This window comes from Leptopilina boulardi, unplaced genomic scaffold (genome assembly GCF_019393585.1).
Source record: "Leptopilina boulardi isolate dan_hultmark-lab unplaced genomic scaffold, ZJU_Lbou_2.1 LbouV2_110, whole genome shotgun sequence".
In the NCBI taxonomy this organism is placed as follows: Eukaryota; Metazoa; Arthropoda; class Insecta; order Hymenoptera; family Figitidae; genus Leptopilina; species Leptopilina boulardi.
The window spans coordinates 385,123-402,994 of NW_026137653.1; the positions used below are offsets into that span (position 1 = coordinate 385,123).

Sequence of the window (17,872 nt, forward strand, 5' to 3'; positions counted from 1 at the left end):
TAAAACTTGGAAATACACTTAGAGCAATTAACATCTTGTTACAAGGAGTCTCGAGAGAGTCTGACAAATGTGCTTCGGTCGCAGTTCATCATTGCGCTCTCACAGGCACATTCCAATGCTTAAATCAGTGTTGCCTTTTGAGATAGTGGACGGATTCTTAATTAAGCCTCTATGGACAATCACGCAATAAATTCATTATAAAGTAATTTATTAATCAATATATTTTGAGAAAAAGTTTTTTTTAACGCGAGAAAATTTAATCAGGAAAAAAAAATACAATTTCAAAAATTTTAGTATTTATTTTATATTAATAACGGTAGGGATTTTCTATTTTTCGTATTATAAAAAAATCAAACCAGCTTTGTGGAATGTAATATATATATAGGTTCTATCACGAAGAACAATGCCGATATAACCGTAACTTGCAATTGTAGATCGGAGTATCAATAACGAAAAATGAAAATATATATTGTATTTTTTCTTAGGGAAATATTTTTATAGAAATGGATTATTCTTTAAATTTCAATTAGTAAATTTTTTTTTAACTATTTTGAATTAGTTACTTATTATTTTCAGTAAAAACGAATTCAAATTTAGAGAGGAAAAAAAGAATTTTACAAAGAAGTTAAATTTTAGATGTAGGGAATTGAATAAAACTCCGCGAGAGAGGAATTCAAAGAGAAAATTGTTGTACAAAATCAAACTGGAATTCACGACGTTAACACACTTTCTGTAAGTTTCACTTAATGTACAAGAGAGACTTCTTTAAACTTCGATATTAATTTTCCCCTATAGACTATATCTAGACGTTTAGCAATATACAATTTGTATTCTTTAACAAAAAAAAAAAGAAAGTATCGCTATTTAAGATTCTAAATTGCATTACAGATATGTTCATGTCAATGATAATTTTCATAAGTAAAAGTTACTACTTTGTTTCGAAAAGTGTGGTTAAACTGCTGTAACAAATTGCTGATTACTTCTTTGAATTAAAATTATTCATTTCCAAGACTTTCTTATATTAATGCTATTAAAACATTTATTTTCCTCTTTCTACTAATTTTTTATTTAATAAAAAAAAAGAAATAATATAGGAAGTTAAATAGTTGAGGTTTTGTATATATGTAAGTGAATGCGAGGACATTGCATTGTCTCTCTGGACCTATGGAAGTATATAGGATCTGTATAGAAGGGTTGACCAAGCGACCTTGGGATCTCGTCCTTTTACACACAAACACTTATATAGGTGTGCATACAACGCGTATAGAATAGCATACGCATAAATATATACACACACACATTTATATATTGTATAGGTATAAACATAATATACATGTACATAAACGAGCGATGCTGAGAGCATAGTTACACGGCCATTCCACCCAGGAATGCGAGGCATGTCGCTCATCAAATGCTCACAAAATAAAAGGACCTCTCGTCGACCTTGATAATACTCTCTACCAAGTTCCGAGGGCGAATAATTCAGGCTCGGATTTAGGGAACTTTTTCTATTTTTTCTCTCAGTCATTGGAAAATTGTGATGATTTTCATTTTTTGTAATTTTTATAATGGTAGTTAATTTTATCCTTTATGATGATTAACTTTTGGTTGTAAATTTACAGTATTCGAACTAATTAGAAAGATTTTATTTGAAAAATTTTCTATATAGTAATAGTTTCATGTCACATACACTGCTTCATGAGGGATCTTAAAATACCAGATCTTTGCAATATTGCTTCTTCAAACTCATGTTATCCTTTTTCAAGTTCAACATTCCAGATGGTAGCAAACATTCTACTGGATCAGTTTCATTCATTTAGATTTGCTATCACTGTTTTTCTTACTATTCTCCTTCTCCACACGATTCTAGAAAGTATTTATAGAAGATTCTTGTATCAGAAAATCTAAGAAGAAGGCAGTATTGGAGAACCTAGGAAGATTTCTGTATTGGAGAACCTATGCAGTTTCTTGGATCTAAGAACCTATAAAAGATTTTTGAATTGGAAAACCTAAGAAGATTCTTGCATTTTAGAACCTATGAGAAGATTTCTGCATTGGAGAACTTAAGAAATTTCTGGGATCTAAGAACCTACGAGGAGATTTCTGTATTGGAGAACCTATAAGAAGATTGGATTGAAGAACTTAAGAAGATTCTTGGATTTAAGAACCTCTAAGAAGATTGGATTGGAGAACCTAAGAAAATCCGGTATTAGAAAACCAAAGAAGATTCTTGGATTTAAGAACCTATCAGAAGATTTCTACATTGGAGAACTTAAGAAATTTCTGGGATCTAAGAACCTACAAGGAGCTTTCTGTATTGGAGAACCTATAAGAAGATTGGATTGGAGAACTTAAGAAGATTCTTGGATTTAAGAACCTCTAAGAAGATCAGATTGGAGAACCTAAGAAAATCAGGTTTTTAGAGAACCTAAGAAGATTCTGGGATTTAAGAACCTATCAGAAGATTTCTACATTAAAGAGCTTAAGAAATTTCTGGGATCTAAGAATGCCTACAAGGAGATTTGTGCATTGGAGAACCTGTAAGAAGATTGAATTGGAGAGCTTAAGAAGATTCTTGGATTTAAAAATCTCTAAGATGATTGGATAACCTAAGAAAATTCCGGTATTAAAGAACCTATAAGAATATTTCTACATCGAAGAACTTAACAAATTTCTTGGATCTAAGATCCTACAAGGAAATTTCTGTATTGGAGAACCTAAGAAAAGTCTTGAATTTAAGAACCTACAGGGAGACTTTTGCATTGAAGAAGCTAAGATTTTTGGATTTAAGAACCTATAAGAAGATTTCTGCATTGGGGAACCTAAAAGTAGATTAGATTGGAGAACCGACAAAAATTTCTGTTTTGGAGAACCTAAGAAGATTTTTGGATTTAAGAACCCATAAAAAGATTTCTGCATTGGAGAACCTAAGAAGATTAGATTGGAGAACCTGAGAAAATTCCGGTATTAGAGAACCTAAAAAGATTCTGGGATTGTAGAACCTATAAGAAGATTTTTTTATAGTAGAACCTAAAACGAAATTTCTGCATTGGAGAACCTAAAAGTAGATTAGATTGGAGAACCTACAAAAATTTCTGTTTTGGAGAACCTAAGAAGATTTTTGGATTTAAGAACCCATAAAAAGATTTCTGCACTGGAGAACCTAAGAAGATTAGATTGGAGAACCTGAGAAAATTCCGGTATTAGAGAACCTAAAAAGATTCTGGGATTGTAGAACCTATAAGAAGATTTTTTTATAGTAGAACCTAAAACGAAATTTCTGCATTGGAGAACCTAAAAGTAGATTAGATTGGAGAACCTACAAAAATTTCTGTTTTGGAGAACCTAAGAAGATTTTTGGATTTAAGAACCCATAAAAAGATTTCTGCACTGGAGAACCTAAGAAGATTAGATTGGAGAACCTGAGAAAATTCCGGTATTAGAGAACCTAAAAAGATTCTGGGATTGTAGAACCTATAAGAAGATTTTTTTATAGTAGAACCTAAAACGAAATTTCTGCATTGGAGAACCTAAAAGTAGATTAGATTGGAGAACCGACAAAAATTTCTGTTTTGGAGAACCTAAGAAGATTTTTGGATTTAAGAACCCATAAAAAGATTTCTGCATTGGAGAACCTAAGAAGATTAGATTGGAGAACCTGAGAAAATTCCGGTATTAGTGAATCTAAAAAGATTCTGGGATTGTAGAACCTAAGAAGATTTTTGGATTTAAGAATACCCTTAAAAAGATTTCTGCATTGGAGAACATAAGAAGATTGAATTGGAGAACCTGAGAAAATTCCGGTATTAGAAAACCTATAAGAAGATTCTTCGATCTAAGAACCGAAGAAGATTTCTGTATTGGAGAACCTAAAGAAAAATCTTGTATCTAAGAAGAAGCTGACGATTCTTTACATATATTAAAAAAGACTTGACCTTTTTGAAAAACAAAGATTTGAGGTCCTGTTAAGGGTCAAGCTTTCTCGCATGATCCTTTACACAGCCTGAAGGGATCATATTTGCGAAAAAATGCTGAAAAAAATTCATATATATATATACACAAACACGACAAGCATCTTTTACACCTGCAGGCTCTACGGCAGCTATACGAAGAATCGATTAGCGAGAACGGTGTCTTTAACTTCCAACACAAAGTAAACAACGATGTGTACTTATACCTTATATTCAATTCGAAGTAAAGCGCTGCGAAAAATTCGAGTCTTTTCGAGGAATCTTAATTGGTCTCGCAGTCTCCAAGTTCAATTCAAGAAGAAAAGCTCCTTTTTTTCTTGTTCAAAAAAAAAAAATTACATTCAGAGAATTTTAAAAACGATCGCCAAAGGGATTTTAAAAATTAGATAAATACCAACGACTTGTTTTGTACATAAAAAAGGAATTTTTGGGATACAAATTTTTTCTGTTGAAAGAAAAAAAAAATTTTAAATAAATTATGGCTAATTAAAAGAAAAATATTTGTGATCCATCAGGAAGTAATGGTATTGAGAAAAATCGGTTCGCAGAGGTGATCTTTGAATTCAGATTGCAGTTTTATCGATTTGCAAGGTGCATTTACAATTCTAGAATTTCCTACATAGATGCAATCGATTCATCTCATTGAACGAGAGTTCTAGGAACTCTCTCGTAGAGGTCGAGTCGTAACAGCTCGCGAATGAATAGGCACTTTCGGACCCCAGGTATAGATTGGTATAAGGAATTGTAATATACGTATAGAGGTATATTGTAGGTGTTTTTCATGAACGTTAACCGCATCACAAAATGTTTCCCGCCTGCACTATGCTCAATTTCTTTTCACACAGATATTTTTTGAGAATTCCTTTTCTGGTATAATAAAAGTCCGAAGAGAAGAAGAAGAAGAAGAAGAAACGAAGCTCAACTAACAAGATTTCTCGAGATCCAATATTTTTTCAACAATACCTTTTATTGGACTTTTTTTAGGTATTGTTACAACACCTTCTGTTATACAGCCACAAAAGTCAGATATTTAAACTCTGCGTCAATTTGTAAAAGTTGAAAAGAAGAAAGCCTTTGTATAAAAAAAAAAAATAAATAAAATATTTTGCGAAAATTATAAACTCGGAAATGAAGCATAGTGATCGTAATTTTTAAAGAACTTGACCGTTAATTCTTTTTGTTTAAAAGGAAGTTCTTTTGCTAAAAGGTATATAGTAAAGTAGGATTGTCGTTTCCTTCTGAATTATATCCGAAGAAAGCCGTTTCAGTTTCGCGTGTATGGCAAAGGGACACGCAAAGTCCTTTTCAGCATGGATGCACCCTTTGCGGAAGTCTAATGTGCAATTTTTTTTTTTTTTGCCCTTTTTCGCTATATTGATTTTGTGCAAGTATTTTCATGGAGACAATTTTTTTGAATTTTATTTTTTTGTCCGTCATTCTATGCCAATTTTTTTTCCTTTCTTCTTTTGTCGTGAAAAATGACAGGAAATAAAAGTGAATGAAAAAAAAATATTTGAAAAATGATTTCACGTGAACGTAATAGAAGAAAAGATTCAGGAATGAAACTAGAAACTGAGATACTTGTTTTTTTTATATATATTGATATATATGATGATGTATGGTTTTTGAATCGAAGGTATAAAGTGTCACACAAACTGGAACTGCATAATGCATATCAATATACAGAATCTAGATCTATATATACATATATCATAACGGAACATATATTTTTTTTTTATTACATATTGACATCTCGATTTTTGAGATCAATCATAATTATACAATTTTTCAATCCGTTATATGTTCCACTTTTTTTGGTATTCAAAGTTATTTTTTTTTTTTTTGTAACTAATCTTGCGTTAAATTCCACTGCACATCGCATATCCTATGATCCATAAATCTTCATTCATGCGCGCTCATAAAAATAACAGGAATAATTTTTTTTTTTATATTTGTTTTTAGTAAATAAATATATTTAAAAAACAGGGAAAATTATTTAAAAATATCAAAAATTGGATAATTTAATAAAAATCGTTTTCTCGAATTATGGGGATAATTTTTATTGTGAGTCTTTAAAACTGATAATTAAAATTTTATTACGCCCTTTGGAGATTTTTTTTTTCGTATTCAATATAAGGGACATTTTTATGACTCGTGTGTGGAGATTTTTTTTTCAGTGATGACTCATATAATTGTTGCCAGGGCGTGAAATTCCATTTTTTATTTTTTGGAAACACACTATCATACGTGGGAGGATGAAACGTATATACTGAAGAAATAAACCTTGTGATGGACTTCTTGATTCGTGGTTTATTATCTCCCGACCGTGGTTTCTTCCATTTTCGAGTCATTATTTTCAAAGTATACCTACGTTTTTTATACCTTTTTTTTTGTATAGAGAAACAAAATATTTTTTTTTTAAATATTTGGATACGTTATAAAAATAAAAATTATAAAAATATAGTTATAAACAAAAGTTTTTTTTCAAGCAAATATATTAGTTTGTGTATAAAAACATATTCATTTCTTTTTTTCTCGGTAATGTGTATTTTTTAGCATAAAAAAATTAATGATCTGGAAAATTGCAAAATTAGTTTTAAAATTAATAAATATATTCTTGGTATTCAAACTATTTTGGAATAAAATTATATATTTAATATATTGTAATGAAATGTGGGTTAATTCGAAAAAGAAAATAAAATTGTTGCGGTAAATTAAGTATAATTTCTTATATATTGTGAAGATAATGATTTTGATTAGGTTAATAAGGTGAATGCGCTTAGATATTTTTTTTTCTTTTTCCAAATAAGTAACCCCGACCTTACGTAACGCAAATGATGACTCAATCTAGGGTTTACAATCTTGAAATTATTTCCTTACATATATAGATGTTTTCTAATCTGAATCACTGATGAATCAACAATTTTTTTGTTATATTCAAATTTTAATATTCTGATTTATTTTTAAAAAAATTTAGTTTTACAAATTGCAAATTTTTTAAATAAACTATTTGGCAAAAATATTGTGGACCTAAAATCGAAACAAAAAATATAATGTATATCGTAAATTATAAATATACATTTTAAAAGTTGTGAAGCGTGTTTAATGGAGTATCATTTTTATGGTTTGTTGCCCAGTAAAAAGTTCGTGACAGACTCCTTGCGTGAAAAAAAATTGTGGAGTGAAAGTATAGAATTTACGAAAAGAATAGACTCTTGTATATATATGAACTTACATATATAGGTCTTTATGGGAAATGCTTTAGACACAATTAAAATAGGAAAACTTTATCGCAGAAATCATTTTGACAAGCCTGTCGATTGTCCGATCTTAAAAAGAGAAAAAAAAAACACTGCATTTAATAAGTAGAGTGTGGAGTGAAAGTACAGGTATACCTATATATATATATTATGGGCATGTTCGAGATCAGGACCGGTATAAATATATGTAGGTATTACGTTTTGAAATAAATGTAACGAACAGCAAAACATGCATCACGCAAATGTTACAATCACATATGTCACACATATATATATGTATATACATGAACCTCTTGCATTGATACGTTTCCTGTAATTAATGACATTTCGAGAATATAATGACGACAATATAGTTTGTAAGAACCTTTTTTGTTTTGTCTAATAGAGAGAGAGAAAATAAATCTTTTAATTATTTTCTTAGCCGATATAATTATGAAAAATGAGTAAAGTAACTTTTACTATTTAAAAGTAAAATCTGAACTGTCCGCAGTTTCTGGCAATTTTTACTTTAGAAATATATAGTAAAATTTACTATTTCCGAAATTTTACTATTTCAGAAGTAAATTCTACTTCAGGAGTAAATTTTATTTCTTTCGGAGTAAATTCTACTATTTCAGGAGTAAATTTTACTTCTTTCGGAGTAAATTTTACTATTTTTGGAGTAAAAATTGACAGAAATGCGCAGAAACTACGGACAGTTCAGATTTTACTTTTAAAGTATAGTAAAAGTTACTTTATTTGTTTATTAATTTTTCTCCACCACAGAAAAAACGAATTATAAAATTCTATTTTAAAAATTCAAAATTTTTAAACTGAAAATGTACACTGAAAAAAAAATTTATTTGCACTGTTAAAAATCAGGCTTCAACTTTACACTAAAAAAAGATTGAAATTATATATTTTCAATCTCGACAAGTGCGAATGTTTTTATTTCATTGGCTTAAAGTTTTTTGTCCAACCAATGATATGCAAATATTTACACTTTTTGGATTGAAAATATATTATTTCAATCTTTTTAGTGTAAAGTTGAAGCCCGATTTTTAACAGTGTGATTCAAATACTCGATTATACTTGACTATTATCAAATAAATATTTACTTGAACCAAATAATTTTTATTTGAATTAAATAAATTGTACAAAAAATTGTATTTGAACCAATAATTTCTGTATTTGAAACAAATACCATTTAATTGTCTCAAATAATAATTATTTGATACAAATAAATATTTAGTTGATAATAGTCAAGTAATCGAGTATTTGAACCAAATAAATTTTTTTTTTCAGTGAAAATATGGAAAAATTATTTTATTAAAAAAACAAATTTTTTTATTGGTAAAATTGGTGTGTAAAAAAAATTATTAAAATGCGCTGGGAATGAATCAAAAAGTATAAAGTGAATCTCGAAATAAGGTCAATGTCAATTTGGAGAAATTTGAGGGTGTAGAGAGTAAAATTCCTTTTTTTATTCTTATAAACTTTCACCATATTACATAATAATTGGGTGGAATTGGCACCTTATTGAAAATTCGCGTATACATAATTGCCTCCTTTCAATATAGTAGAATTTATAAGATAACAATTTTTCGCGTTTATATATATATATATATATATATATATATATATATATATATATATATATATATATATATATATATATATATATATATATGGAAAAGGCGATCGAAATGAAGGTGGACATCGATCTTTTAAAATTAATAACGAATGCCGACGCAGTTTATCAAAACCATCAAAGAATGCACGCGATCGCGCATAATAATCAACCACCACTATATATATTCGTATTTTTTTAATTTTTTACATCATTCATATTTTTCATAATTCAAGATTTTGCGATAAAGTATATATACGATTATTATATACACATATATATAGCGCAGGAACAAGAATAATATTCATTTAGTGCAATTTAGTTCAACTAATTTGCATATTATGTGTGACTAATGCGCTTTTAGTTATCCCTTTGATGCTGTGGCGAATCTTTTGACTTGAAACACAAATCCAAAGGAAAAATTATTTTCTCGCAAATAAATTTAAATAAAAGAAAAATTAATGTAATTTTTTTTTTAATTTTGACATTTAGGGCAATTAATTATTTTAATAATCGATTTTTGTTTATTTTAATTTGTTAAATAATTTTACGCGTCAGTTATTTTCATATTTTAATAAATATACTATTTGAAAGTGATATTAGAAATATGTTAATTATTGTAATTTATAATCAAAGAAAAAAAAAAAAATGTCTTAATATGCTAAAATTAGATCAGTTGATATACTTTATATCAAGAGCTACCTTTCCCTGACGTTTGAAAAACGGTGTTTGTTGAACATATCTTGAGTAATTTTATTAACGTATATGTATATACATATGTAGTTTTGTAAAATTTATGCTTAAAGTGCCTTATCATTTTGTACAAATATATATTTATATCTTTAGAACAGTGTGTCTTGATATGCGCAAACGTATATATTTATTATAATAAAATATTAATCTAAAAAGAAACATTTCTTTAACAGTGATAGCATCTTTTTTTTTAGTTTTGACAAATTTTTTCAAAATTATCAAATTTCAAAAATTTTTTATAATATAAAAATTCAAAAATTTAATTAAAAATAAAAAATTATTCTTTCCGTTAACTTAATACAAAAAGTTAATTTTTTAATTTTGAAATACTCGAAAAATGTGTCATTGCAATTTTGCAAAATATTTGCAAATAGATATAAAACACAACTTGTCAATCAGATTTCATAAAAATTGATTTCCTTGTAAAATGATAATAACAATGTTATTATTTCAATCTCACTATTGTCTATCGATGACAGAAATATTGATCTATATTTGTCATTTAAAATATTGATTAACGTAAAATTATATAAAGAACAAAAAGATTTAATTTTTTTTTTTGAATTGAATATTTTTTTCTCGAGATTTGTGAGGTTTTTTTTTCGGTGAAAGAATCGCAAATCGTATATATATATATGAGAGCCGTTACCGCCGTTATTTTTCGAGTGCGCGCATTGTAAAGACGAAATTTTGTGACCGTTGTTAAATCGACTTTCCTGGCGTTTCAACGACGGTTTAACGATGTCTCGTAAAAACGTAGTGAACGATAAGAGCAAGCGCAAAGATCGGTAAGAACGTAAGTGTTTGTATGAAAATACTTGACGACGAAAGGTACCGTTCTTTTTCATCGTCCTCGTCCTATGTCTCATCTTTCCATTCTTCATCTTACCCGCACCAAAGATTCCTTATATATATATTTATTACTTTTTACTACTACTCTTTCCTTCTCTCAATGAACAAAGATTATAATCAAAAACTTCAATTTTTGTTATTAAAATTAATTTCCTTAGTTGAAAAAAAAAATATAAAAATTAAAGAAAGTAAAAAATCGAAAATTATTTTATAAAAAAAAATTTATTTGCCGAAAATTATTTTTTATTAGAATTAAACGAGGCGTAACTGTTTAAATAGTAAGAAAAAAAAATCCTTCAATAGGAACCAGGAAGACACAAAATGCAATTTTCTTCAGGAAATACTCTAGAAGCTCGTAAATTCAGTCAAGAAGATAACGTTCAACTGGTTGAGCACACCAACACACTTTTCTGTATATATATATATATATATTGAACTAATTGCTTAAACTATAAATCACCGAATCGCACCTTATCTAATATAGTGAATGACTCACTGTTAGCTCGAAAGATTTTTAAAATTTGCGATTGAAAAATTGCAAAATAGAAAATTTCTCATTTTTTCCTTTATTAAAAAGAAAACAGTATTGATATTATTTATATCTAATTATAAAATTTCGTAATCGGATTTAATTCTAACCACAAAACACACAGTTTACATCGTTGTGTAAAATTTAATTACGAAATACCGCGAGTATTACAACATATATATACAATAAACTTTTATCTTATGAACGTTATAAATCATTCTTCTATAATTGTAAAGAGGATGACATGAAAATTTTTACAACTACTCTCTTTTTATCACGCTCGTGGAAAATCCAATAAGAAACTAATTGGGTGCTATTAAAATAATGGAAGATAGAGAGAAAAAAAAAAAACACAAAGAAATTTTTCTATCGATCACTATTAGAAAATAAAACATTTCTTTGAAATGAAATTAATAAAATAATATTAAATTTCATCTATTTTAATATAGAAAAACGTTTGGAGATATAATTATATTTATACTTGGAATTTTTACAGTTGGTCAATTTAATTAATAATATTTTTTTTATTAATTATTAATTATAACAAAAATTAATATTTTATTAAATATTAATTATAATAAAAATTAATATTTTATTAAATATTAATTATTATTAGTAATAATTAATATTTATTTTTACTAAATAAAAATTATTTTGGTTTTTTTTTCCTTTGAAAAAAAAAAAAATTTCATAAACTCATATTGTATCAGAAAAATGATTTCCGTGTTGAACTTCATCGTACTTTTTAGTATTATAATTTTATGAAAGACGAAATCGAACGATGAAACCGGTAGTTCTCATAATTAATTTAAGATGGCCTATAGCTCTTGGTAATTTAATTATAAATTATGATTAGACGATGTTCCCATAGTTTCCCTCGCGAATAACAAGCGCGAATTCATTGCCCCCGAACACTCATATAGATATCTCAATGAAATTGTTACGTGAAAACTCTCGTTTTTTTTCAGCACTTTTACACAATATTTGGATTATATTATGCGAATATATCTCATAACTGCCAGGGCGATATATATATATATATATATATATACGGATGAAATAATCCAGAAAATGCATTGTGTTTTTTTTTCACCCATATATTTTGCGATAGAGATTAAAGATTTTAATCTTTATATTGATTTCACACTCTATATCGTATTTTGTATATCGGAATTCTTTAATAAATTTTGGTAATAATAAAATTTATCTTTTGCAAATGTTTAGAAATCGGTTTTTTTTTTTTGGTGCAAGAAAATAAAATCTTATTTTAAGTGGCTTAAAATTGAGGAGCGAAAAATTTTCCGGATAATAAATAATAAAAATAATACTGTAAAAACTGGCCAAAAAATGTCTTGTTTTAAGACGTTTTTCGCGTCTAAGACACCAAATGTGTCTTAAAACAAGACTTTTAAGACGGCTAGTTTTTGCAGTCAAATAATAAATAAACCAAATTGAGAATTATTTAAAATTCAAAAATTCGTTAAAAAATAATTTTCTACTGAAAATAAAGACTCTATTCATTAACACAGAAAATTAAAAGGCATTAAAATAAGCTGCAACGGTTATTATTTTAATCCAATTTTGCTTATTTTAATCCATTTTGGTATTAAAATAAGCAAAATTGGATTAAAATAATAAGCGTTGCAGCTTATTTTAATGCCTTTTAATTTTCTGTGAAAATAAGAAACTTTTCACTTAAATTGCGATAGGAAGTAAAAATAATTCTTATTCTGATTGCAATTTTTCCACATTGAAAAAATTATAAAAACAAAGTGAAATGATAATAAACGTTGAAAGAATGTAAACTGAGTCACATTGTTATTTTTAGTGTTAAAAACAAGCTTTTTATAACACAAATAACTAAATAATGACTGCAATTGATTTATGTCTTTGGTGTCACCACAGAATCATCATCATCATCAAGAAACTGTAAATGTTTGACATTTTTCCAACTCATTACATAATAAAAAAAAAATATTGATTAAATATTTTATTCTTGAAAAAAATACATTTTTTTAAATTGTCTATATATAAAATAATGTCCTTATATAATAAGCGATCTCTGAACTTTTCTGGTCTATTGAACTTTCCAGCGACGAAAGTTCATTTCTTGTTTCCAGATATCTTATTTTCTTTTCACAATTATTTATAAAGGTAGAATTTATATATATATATATATATATGTGTGTGTGAATCATGGATTTTGTACCTGTTTGGCAAGCCTTGGATTAAATCTCATTGGATGTTGTGTGCATAATTTGAAGAATTTTGATGACAAATAATATCCAGGTGTTTGCACTCAAAAAAAAAATATTATTTCAAGTAACTATAAAGAATAAATTTATTTATTTTTTTGAAAAAATACACAAAATCCGAGAAAATTAAAAAGACATCGAGTTTATGTGCTGCAGTTCGACCGAGCAGGCCAGAAAGACTGAATGTCTCCTCCATCGTTACCTCTTTCCAGTCCAAACTCTCCCACTCTAGTAGTGGTTGCATTACAACCGTTGACATTGAAAGCTACGGGAAACAATCGTTATATGGTCCCTCCATATGCACTTTACAATCGATCTTATTCTGAACCTTATTTTCAACCCCTCGGGTTTTTTTTTCCCCCCTTTTCATTATAACCATAGGACCTGCTTTATATTTCGGGATATAATTAAATTCCCTCCTTGGTATTGAATTTCATATTTTGTTGATCCTAATTTTTTTTTTTTTTTTTTTGTTGCAAGCTTGTCTTTCAAAAGTATTATATTTGCGCTGAGAAAACTATCACAGAAAATTAAAAGCCATTAAAATAAGCTGCAATGCTTATTATTTTAATCCAATTTTGCTTATTTTAATACGAAAATGGATTAAAATAAGCAAAATTGGATTAAAATAATAAGCGTTGCAGCTTATTTTAATACCTTTTAATTTTCTATGATTTTGCAAATTACATATAATAATCGTGAATATATTTCGTTCATTCTGTCCACACCTGAAGTTAGTATTTGTTATAGGTCTTTTGTTTTTTTTAAATGTATTGTTTGACATTATTTTGTGTTGGTTAAAATTTTTCAATGTTTTTTTGGCATTGTTTCGATAATTAATTTTGAATCGAAATTTTAAAAAATAATTGAATTTTATTTTATTTTAAATTGAAAACTTGGTAAATAATTGAATTTTAAATTGAAAATTTGAAAATAATTTAATTTTAGTTGATTGTTGATTGGAAATTTGAAAATAATTAATTTTAGTTGATTGCTGATTGAAAATTTTGATAATAATTAATTTTGACTCGAAATTTTGGAAAATAATAAAATTTTAATTGAAAATTTGGATAATAATTTAATTTAAGTTCATTTTTAATTGAAAATTTCGATAATTAATTTTGAATAGAAATTTTAAAAAATAATTGAATTTTATTTTATTTTAAATTGAAAACTTGGTAAATAATTGAATTTTAAATTGAAAATTTGAAAATAATTTAATTTTAGTTGATTGTTGATTGGAAATTTGAAAATAATTAATTTTAGTTGATTGCTGATTGAAAATTTTGATAATAATTAATTTTGACTCGAAATTTTGGAAAATAATAAAATTTTAATTGAAATTTTAGATAATAATTTAATTTAAGTTGATTTTGGATTAAAATTTCGGGTAATAATTGAATTTTAATTGAAATTTTCGATAATAATTTAATTTAAGTTCATTTTTAATTGAAAATTTCGATAATTAATTTTGAATAAAAATTTTAAAAAATAATTGAATTTTATTTCATTTTAAATTGAAAACTTGGTAAATAATTGAATTTTAAATTGAAAATTTGGAAAATAATTCAATTTTATATATAATTTAATAACATATAATAATAATTTTCATTATTATAATTTAATATGAAATAATATTCTAATAAATTTAAATTATTATTGATAATATTAATCTTTAATTTCTTTATAACAAACAAGTAAATACTCAAGTTGGCGCGCTTGCGCGCGTTTAATATTGCTAGTTATATGTAATTCTTTTTCAATTGTAAATAAAATAATTTATTATAAAAATAATTTTCAAAAAAATAGAATTAATATTAATTTTTTTTTGAATAACATTTAAAGTATGTTTTACAGTTGGTTACGAAACGAGACAATTGAGAGTACATTATTAAATATTATCCTTTGTATAAGAAAGTACATAAACGAGAAAATAATTAGTGGATAATTGTAACTATAAAATGTGAAAATGCCACATTAAATAAATATATATTCCTTATAATCTGAAAGAGCAGCTTTTATTTTCCTTGATTTTTCATAGAAATCATTTTTGATGATGTTAAAACCAATATTTTACGATTTAGAGGAAATAGTTAATATATTATTTTCCCCGCACAAAAACCTGATTCATATAGATGTTAAAATTTAATCCTTGTAATTTAATTTTATCGTTCTTTATATATTGTCTGCAGTTAATTATATACAGATTTTAATAATATCGCGTCTTTTGTCTCGACATATAATGAATTACGAAAAAAAAACTTTTTCGCGTTATATTTAAACTTCTCAGAAAATATATTATAGATTTTCATCTTAAAAACAAGAATCATCTTTTAATAAATAATTATCACGTTAAAGTGAAAATAATCTTAAAATTATTATTTGAAATTATCATTATTAGTAGAGAAATAATAAATCATGTTAAAAAATAATTATCGTCCCTTTTAGTGTATATAGAAAAGGAGTATTTAAAATAGTTGCGCTATAATTACAAAGAATCTTTTTTATTCTCTATTATAATAAAAGGAAAATAGTGTGAAAATAAAACCAGGAAGCGACAATTTACTTCGAATGTTAATTTTGTATAATTTACATAAACATTGATTCAGTCATTAACCCTGACAGAGGATATATCCTCACTATATATATATATACATTATTATCAACTATATCACGTTATACATGTCCTCGAGACTTGTAAATTTTTTATCAAGGATTTGTCACCTGGTGTAAAATTGTTTTTTACAAAACTTCTTATTAAATTAATTTCAGAATAATATATATTTATAAGAAACTAAAATTAACAAAAATTAATTAATTATTTAATAAAATATTGAAACGTTCTTATTTTTTTACTTATCATTTTGTATTTTCAATTACTTTAACTGATAACAATATACGCAAAGAATTCGAAAATATTTTTTTATCACACTATAATAAAAAGTTCGTTAACTCGCATTTTCGAGTCAATGACAGTGAATACAATAAAAAAATTATTATATAAATAATAAAAAATATTCAATTATAGAAAATTAACTTCTTTGAAAAAAATATAATTTTTAATAGAAGATTTTATTTAATTTTTTTTTTTTTGCAAAATAAAAATATGAAAATATTTTTTAATCGCTATATGGTTTTTATTTAAAAATAAATGTTTTTGAACCCTCATTGATATGGTTTGTGACCCTGGAAAATATATTTATATCGTACCTGGCGGTGAAATATGCACCTGCTGAATTCAATTGTGCAAAGTCTAAGTTTACTCTTACCTACTTGTTCTTAAATCGGTTTCATGAAACAGTTACACATCGGGCAAACGTGGGACCTTTGTCACGCATCGGCAAAGAATGCATTTTACTTCATAAATATTGGTACTTTAAAAATACGAACATGCATATACTTAAATATCAAAATTAATGTTTCACGTATAGCAAGCTGTAATTTAACTTTCATGATGAATGATAATAAAAAAATTTCTCAAAAACCATCATTTTTGCATACAACGGAATAAAAAAAATGATAAACATATTTTATTAGTTTTTTTTAAAAATATTTTACTCAAAAGAAATAAAATTACATATTACAAGAATTTTATTTTTAATTAATAATTATTTATAATTATATCGAATAATTATTAATTAAAAATTAAAAATTATTAATTAAAAATAAAATATGTAAAAAAATAATAATAATAATAAAATTAAAAAGTAAAATTAAAAATAAAATAAAAATAATATATAATAGTTTTTTATTGCTAATTTACAACAATTTCTTTTATTTATAAATAATATAAAAATAAAGAAAAAAATAAATATAATCTTTCTGTAATCATTTTTAATTGAAATTTTCCAAATTTTTCTTCAATTATTCTAATTAAACAACAATCGAACAATTATTCTAATTAAATAATACGAAATATTTGTTAACTATTGGAAAATTAAATTGTTTCTTTTTTTAGCGAAAAAATAATTGCAATCTTCTTCATTGTATAAAGACGAATGTTAATTAGAAAGGAACAATTTAGATACCTAGAATAAGTCATGTTTTCATCAGGAGAAAGTGGAATTTCCAGTTTTTCACAATTTTTCTTAAATGCCTGTAATACTTGTGTCTATGACCTAATGAACTCCGCTTTACTTTATATTTTCAGTCTTATTTCTATAAAAAAAAAACAATTAAATACGTTTCACTACAGGAAAAGAAAATTACAATTTTTATAATTAAACGTTTTCTTTTTTTAAGAACAAAAATTATTGTTTTTATTTTTATTATTATTTTCATTATAATTTTTATTATTATTTTTATTATAATTTTTATTATTATTTTTATTATTATTTTTATTATTATTATTATTATTATTATTCTTATTATTATTGTTCTTATTATTATTATTGTCATTATTTTTTAAAACTATTTTGTTTATTTAATTAAAAAACAAAAAATTTAATTGTTCCAAAAATAAATAATCGATAAATTGTTTAATTAATTAATAAAAATAATAATTATTTAATACTAATGTCGTCAAAAAGAAATATTATATAAACAATAGGAGAAAATTGGAATAAAGTAAAAATAATTACAAAAAGCGTTCAAATTTCCCGCCTATTGTAAAAACGGAACGAGAATTGAAACGGGTCACGTGA

General features: G+C 25.7%; 1 protein-coding gene across 1 annotated transcript in view; it reads right to left on the reverse strand.

Annotated features, from left to right (window-relative positions):
• The window catches only part of LOC127277646 (uncharacterized), a 33,492-nt gene extending 20,072 nt beyond the window's left edge, over positions 1-13,420 (reverse strand). The window contains exon 1 of the mRNA XM_051298950.1: positions 13,184-13,420. The gene's annotated coding sequence lies outside the window, so the exon portion shown is untranslated. The remainder of the gene's footprint in view (positions 1-13,183) is intronic.
• Between the last annotated feature and the right edge of the window lie 4,452 nt (positions 13,421-17,872).